We start from the raw sequence: 7,336 nt of genomic DNA on the forward strand, positions 1-7,336 counted from the left end.
CATACCAGGTAGTCATAGCATAAAACAGTGCTGGTCACTAAGTCTCTCTCGGCATATCCTTTTTTTCCAAGTCCTGGATTTTCTCTTATGGATATGCTGAGTATTCTCTCAACTCTTCTTCCAATCTTCCTTTCTCCAAAATGGGTTTGGTACCGCCCGACTCTTTTTCCCTACTCCTTCTTTCTTATCCCCAGCTCTTCAGTCATCCGTCCATTAATCTCAATATTACTTGATACCATTCATGCAAAACTAGCATGATTTTCATGCATGCTCAAGGAGGTGTTATTCAACTCCTATTCATTCATCAACGGACTTCAAAGTAAACAGGTTTATTGTAAGCTCTGAAGAATCTGAAAAATATATTTTCCATCTTTTTGGATCATTATCACTATCAGTTCTTATAGGCTGATAAAAGTGGCTATTAAAACATTAGCTGACTCCATAACAGAAATTAAGGGAAGCACAGAAGATGGGGTCTGAAGACGAGCCCAGGATTCCATTTGAAGGATCTCCTTCTGGTGATGGTAAATTCTGAGTGTTTGTGTGTGTGTGTGTGTGTGTGTGTGTGTGTGTGTGTGTGTGTGTGTACATGTTTCTCTTTGTGGGAAGAGGGTGGTTTGTCAGAGAGGAGCAGAAGAATGTAAGAAAAGAAGTTGACTATATGGGGATGGCAAAAATAGAACATCTGGGCTACCATTCCCTAAATCTATATTTAAGGTATAGGTCACTGAGTGAGACTTGCATCCTTTCCCAGTAAGCCAAATACAGCCCAAGCTTGCTGTTCAATTCAGCCTCCTATTCAGCCACTACCAACTGGCATTTATTAGGAAACCTATTTATACTCATGACCTAGACAATTTCTGTTCAGTCCCCAAAGTCTAAAGGCAAATCTATTGGTGTTTTTCTTCTGAGATTAAAAAGTGTCCTTGTAGGCTTTTAATTCAAAATTGGAATGATCTTTATTCAGGGCCTCTTGGGAATTTTACACATCTCATGATGACTTAGGGAAGCAGTTATACTTTTGCTTCTCTTTAAAACATCTGTTCCCACTGCTAGGAATTTGGGTCACTGTTTTATTCTTTATATTTATCTAGGGAATTACCAAGTTTCATATACAGACAGGCATGTATTTCTTAAAATGTCTTTTCTAGAAAAAGAAAAGGAAATGCAGGTGGCTTATGATAAATTGTGTCATGGCAGGGCATAATGTAAGGACAAGATTTTATTTATTTATTTATTTTTTTTTTTTAATTTTTTTTCAACGTTTATTTATTTTTGGGACAGAGAGAGACAGAGCATGAACGGGGGAGGGGCAGAGAGAGAGGGAGACACAGAATCGGAAACAGGCTCCAGGCTCTGAGCCATAAGATTTTATTTTTGATCTAACCCTAATCCTCACGCTAACTTGAATCCACCTAAAGTGTGATTATTCAATATGTAGAAAGAACATCCAGATATACCTCTTATGTGTATGAGGTATAATACACATTTTTCCCAGTAAAATACATGGAGAAAAATACATGGAGAGCCAGCAGGGCATAGTGGTTAAGAGACTGGTACCAATTTGCTGAGTTGGAATCCCAGCTCAATTCCTTACTAGCTGTATGATTTAGGGCAAGTTAAGCTAATCTTTTGGTGTCTCCATTTCCTCATATGTGAAAAAAAAGATACCAGTACTTAACTCCTAGGATTGTTGAAAGATTTGTTGATTTAACTCATGTCAAGTTTTTAGAAGACTAAGCACATAATAATATTAGCTACTCTAGCCATACAGTTGATACTGAAATTAACCACACGATACATCACCCAGTCAGCAGTTGTGCATTTTCATCTGTCTTTAGGTCCCTGTCTGTTAACCCATTTAACTCCTAGAATATTTATGATTTTAAGAAGGTACATTCAATACAGCAAATTGATTTAATATAAAATATTATATATATACATATGTGTGTATATATATATGTGTGTGTGTGTGTGTGTGTGTGTATGTACTGCCAGATGCAGTAGTTAAATATCTAATCTGTATTAATTACTATCCTACACTACAAGCAAGAAAACTGAGGCCCAGAGGGAAAAGCTATTATCCTAGGTCCCTCAGCTAATAAGAGCTGGAGCCAGGGTTAAACCCAGTGGTTTACTCTATCCTCCTTCTGTTGCATTAAATCTATGTGGAAATATCTGGAGAAAGAGTCTAGTAAGTGCACACAAAGTAGCACAACATTCCATAAATGTATATTTATATACTTGAATTGGGAGAATCCTCCTGAATCAATACTATTTGACACAAAGCCTTAGTTTTCTGAGAAAAAAAAATGCATGGAAATAAAAGGAAATATTCAGCTAGCTCATTCCATTGTCAGTGCTGTTGACAGGTGTTATGTTTTACTATTTTCACCAGATTAAAAAAGCAGCTTGTCAACTATGTGAAGAACTGGTCAGTGGGTGTCTGGGTGGCCCAGGTAGTTAAGCATCTGACTCTTGATTTCAGTTCAGGTCCTGATCTCAGGATTCATGAGTTCGAGCCCTACACTGGGCTCCATGCTGACAGCATGGAGCATGCTGGGGATATTCTCTCTCTCTCTCTCTCTCTTCCCCTCCCCTACTCATGCATGCTTGCATGCTCTCTCTCTCTCTTTCTCAAAATAAACTTTTTTTTCTAAAAGAGTAACTGGTGAAATGATAATGCATTATTGTAGCCTAACTTTTCAGATGCAAATTATTTAAGATTCTGTGAATGCTAGTTCAAAGGGAATAGAGAAAAACCTGTGATAACCACTGTTTTCTCAGGCTCAATATTTTGCACAACTATTACAGGAATTTCTTTCGCCCAGCATATGAATCCAAGCTTGGACTTCAGCAGCAATGACCATTGATTTGTAAATTTGTGCCCCACAGCCTTTTGGGCTTTCTCCAGGCAGAATACTGAGAAGTAACTTCTGACTGTCCAGCATGGTGCAGTGAAATAAGGAGATCTACTCTCAAGCTGTGTTTCTCCAGGCAACCCCTCAAGCCCTCTCCATTCATTCCTCTCGCAGTGGCTGACAGTCCTTTCTTGAATGCCACAAACTAATTATGTAGTACCTAAACTGTTAAATGACCTCCACAATTTTCAACTTTGAAAAGATTAAAAAGAAAACAACAACAACAACAACAACACCCAAAACTCTGGACAATAGCCAGATTCTGTTCTGAGAAACTTTGATACAATTCATCAACAGATAGTTTTCTTCTCCAGTTTGAATAATAAATAAATAAATAAATAAATAAATGAATGAATGAATGAATGAATGAAATCGCTATAGGCTTCTTCTGGTTCTACGCTAAAATATCCCAGAGGGTATAAATTCAAGATTGCTTCACAAATCCTACACAATTTTTACGGATGATGAACAACCCTGTGGGAAATAAATTATGATAGTCAGCTAGGAAATGGAAAATGTCTAAAAATTTCTAAAAATAATGATTACATTTCTCCACTGTTTGACACATAGCCGTTTTTACAGAAGGACATAGAGTCAGTGTTAGGAAGCGTTGCTTGTTGGTGCTTGTTGTAAAGCTGTTCTTTGTGGTTTTTCTTCACCAGAGACACTGGGAGGAAGTAGCCTTCAATGTCACATCCTGCAATAGTTCATCTTGCCTCCTCTCCCAAATCCATCTCTCATGTTTTCTCTGTCTTGGTGATAAAAATACTGTTACCATCCATTCTTCTTTCTTCCTGTAAAAATTAGAGAATGCTGCTCAATATTTAAATAGTTGAGTTTTAGTATGTTTCTTTCCTCAAAGGCAGTGTCTGTTATGATGCTGTATCAAAAATATATCTGAGAAGAATCTTCTCTTTCTTTGTTTTTTTGTTTTGCCACAGATAAAGAACATTAAAGCACACCGAACATTTTTTTGAAAATATTGAAAATGTGGACACTTTATTATGTTTTGAAACAGAACTTGAATTTTTCATAACTGGTGTTTAATTGAGTTTGTTTTCTATTGTGTTTTCTCTTTATTTTACACCTCTTTTTTTTTTTCTTTTTGTTCCTTCATCTCTCTCACCTCCCTCCCTGCTGGCAACCACGTTTGTAGTTAAGAGTCTGTTTATTTTATTCTATACTTCTGAGATATTTTGTATCCTGAGAATCACCTCTTATGAAAGATAATTCTGTGCACTGTATTTAAAAAAATGACACATTTAACCAAATTTCCTCACTCTAGTCTGTTCTGTATCTAATACATTCTCAGTCTACTTATGTCCCATTAGTTACATTATACTGTTTCTGTTTCGTTCACATAGCAAGTAACCTTGCACACAGAAGGCACTGTAATTTTTTTTTAATTTTTATTTATTTTTGAGAGAGAGAGAGAGAGAGAGTGAGTGTGTGTGTGTGGGGGGAGGGGGGGGGAGTAGAGATAGGCAGAGACAAAATCTGAAGGAGGCTCCAGGCTCTGAGCTGTCAGCTCGAACTCATGAATGCGGTGCTCGAACTCATGAACCGTGAGATCATGACCTGAGCAGAAGTTGGACGCTTAACTGACTGAGTCACCCAGGCGCCCCACTTTCTTACTTTCTTTCTTTTTTTTTTTTTTTTAGGAGGCACTATAATTCTTAATTGAAGTGGGTCTGGCAAGGGGGTAACTCTTTCACCCAATGACTCACTCTTTCCAAAGCTGAGGAAGAGGCTTAGATAAAATGCTACTGTGTACAAAATAATGAGGTAGCACAAAGACTGAATTGAAATAAAGGAAGCTGGCTCTAGTGCAGGATAAAGTAGAACAAGCTTAGTTGGGGTGATTTTTTTTGTAACAAAGAAATAAAAGATTTGCTTACCAAAGCCTAAAGATACACTGTAAAATTAGATCTAATGTTACAAAACACAAGTACAGAATATGGCTGAATACTTCCTTTTCCTATAAAATATATGTATTCAGTGGTCTTATCTAGGTTATAGCTAGTAAGGTAAAACTCTGATGCAAAATCATGTCCTCCTTAGGATATATTTCTTTAAAAAATAATTCATTTGTAATTCCTTTAAAAAAAGTCTAAAAGAAAAACAGCTTTTATCTTATGACACAGTTTATACATCCCATAGTGAGATAATTTTCTCAAAACTTGAAATTTGGTGTCTTTTAGAAAAATGTTAACAAGGAAATTAATTTTCCAACTATTGGCATTACTGGAAAAATATTATGTATTAGTTTTTCTTTAGTTTAATGGGGTTTTGTTTATGCTGCTTTTCTTTTTATTATGTAATATTCGATGATTTATAGAATTTTATAATAATAGTATCAAATTGTATCCACAGTAATTCATCACCCTATTTAAGATCTGAATATCTCTAATATCACTGAATCGTCTGTGTGTTTTTCCCTATTTTATATTCCAGACCTTATGTATTCTGCTCCATTTTCCCCTCTTCGAGGTCAACTACTACTTTTTATGTTTACTGTTTCTTTACTTTTTATTATTTTTAAAAATTTTTTAAGAGTTCAGCTTTTAATTGAACAGGTCACAGAAGGGGTTTAGTCAAAAAGCTCAAAGTCCATGTCATCATCAGACTCTTCTGATTTTTCTTTCTTTCCTTCCACTTTCTTCTCCTTAGCTGGGCCTCCAGCTGCTGAGGTGGGCCCACCAGCTCCGACCTTTGCAGATAAGGCTCCAGATGTTGAGGCTGTTGGTCAAGGCCTTTGCAAATAAGGGAGGCCAGAAAAGTCCAACTTGTACACCTGCTGCTTTAACGAGGGCACTGATCTTCTCAGTCACCATTACCTCATTATTGTACAAGATGAGAGCAGAGTAGATGCAGATGAGCTTGAAGGCAGATGCCATTGTGCTGGAGAGGGCTGAGCAGGTGCTACTGGGCGCCATGCTAGTCCTGGATGAAGAGAGGGCCTCACCCCTATGCGGCCTTCCCTTCCGCGGAAGGACCTAGCATCTCACAGGCAGCTGAGGACAGTTTGCTTTTTATTTTAAAAAGCTTTCCCACATGTGTAAGTTGTTGCTGACGAATATATTGTGTAAAGAAGTATGCAGTCTTCTGGAGCTTGTTTTCTTTTGCTTATTACTAATATTTACCCATATTATCATTCATAACTATATCTGTTCTTTTGACTGATTTTTGATATTTTATTATCTAAATACACCACAGTTTAGTTATCTCTCTCTGGTCCGTGGAATCTAGGTTGCTGTTACTAACAATAAGGCTATGAACGGTTTTTACACATCTATAGGTGCATGTCATATATAGGTCATATACTTACAAGCGGAATTTACAAGTACTGAATGAAGTATGCACATGATCAAATTTACGAGATAAGACTAAACTGTTGTCCAAAATTGTTAAACCAATTTAGACATTTCCTGGTAGTTTATAAGGATTCACAGTGCTCCCTAGCCTTATCAGCACTTGTTATTATCAGATTTATTCATTTTGTCTATTTACTGGGTGTAATATTTTATGTTTTTCATTTTAATTTATATTGCTGTAATGACTAAGGTTGAACGTCTTTTTGTTTGATTACCATTACTGTTTCCAATTAATGTGGCTACTAATCCTTTTGTGTTTTTTGTTTCTGTCAGATTATCTTTCCTTGTTGATTTGTAGTTCTTCATTGATTAGGTTATTAATTTTAGTCTCCTAATTTCTGCCTTGAATGATCACTCTATTTGTGGTGTTTTTTGGTAAACACAGATTGTTGAATTTAGCATAATTATATTTATCAAGCTTTATATGGTTAAGTCTTTTTTTTGTGTCTCAAGAAATTCTACCCCTTATCTTTATATATTATATTTCTCAAATATAATATATTTGAGAATATATTCTCAAATTCATCTGTAATGAAAACAGAAAAATATAATTTTATTTATTTTTTAATTAGGAAAAACAGTGTTCCAGTACTTGAATAGTCCCTCTTTTCTACATTTTTTCTATATCCCGTTTGTTATACTTTATCCCATTTGTTAATTAATATTTGCTAATATTCCATTTATTATACTTTAAATTTTCACAGATATGATGGGCTGGTTTTGACTCTGACCTGTTAGTCATTTTTTTCTGTACTTATAGTAAGGCATTATTTACTTTAAGTGTTGATATCTAAAAAGGCAAGCCCCTTCGACTCTTCTTCTCTGCTACCTTTCCTCACCTCCTCTGACTCTTTTCTTGTTAAAAGGTTTCATGTGCCTTTGTTCTTTGTAAAATTAGAATAACAAATTCCTTGAAATTATGTTCGAACTTTGTTAAAATTGTTCTCATCTATAAGATCCATTTGGGGACTAATAATGTCTTTTAATATTGAGACCTTCTATCTATAAACTTGGCATCTCTTGTTGCATAGACTCATTGGT

At 35.8% G+C, this 7,336-nt stretch overlaps 1 pseudogene; it reads right to left on the minus strand.

The window, feature by feature from the left end:
* Positions 1–5,472: 5,472 nt before the first annotated feature.
* On the minus strand, positions 5,473–5,818 carry LOC112856223 (large ribosomal subunit protein P1 pseudogene; annotated as a pseudogene).
* Between the last annotated feature and the right edge of the window lie 1,518 nt (positions 5,819–7,336).

This window comes from Puma concolor, chromosome B3 (assembly GCF_028749965.1).
Source record: "Puma concolor isolate L17-30 chromosome B3, mPumCon1.1.hap2, whole genome shotgun sequence".
NCBI classification, from domain to species: Eukaryota; Metazoa; Chordata; class Mammalia; order Carnivora; family Felidae; genus Puma; species Puma concolor.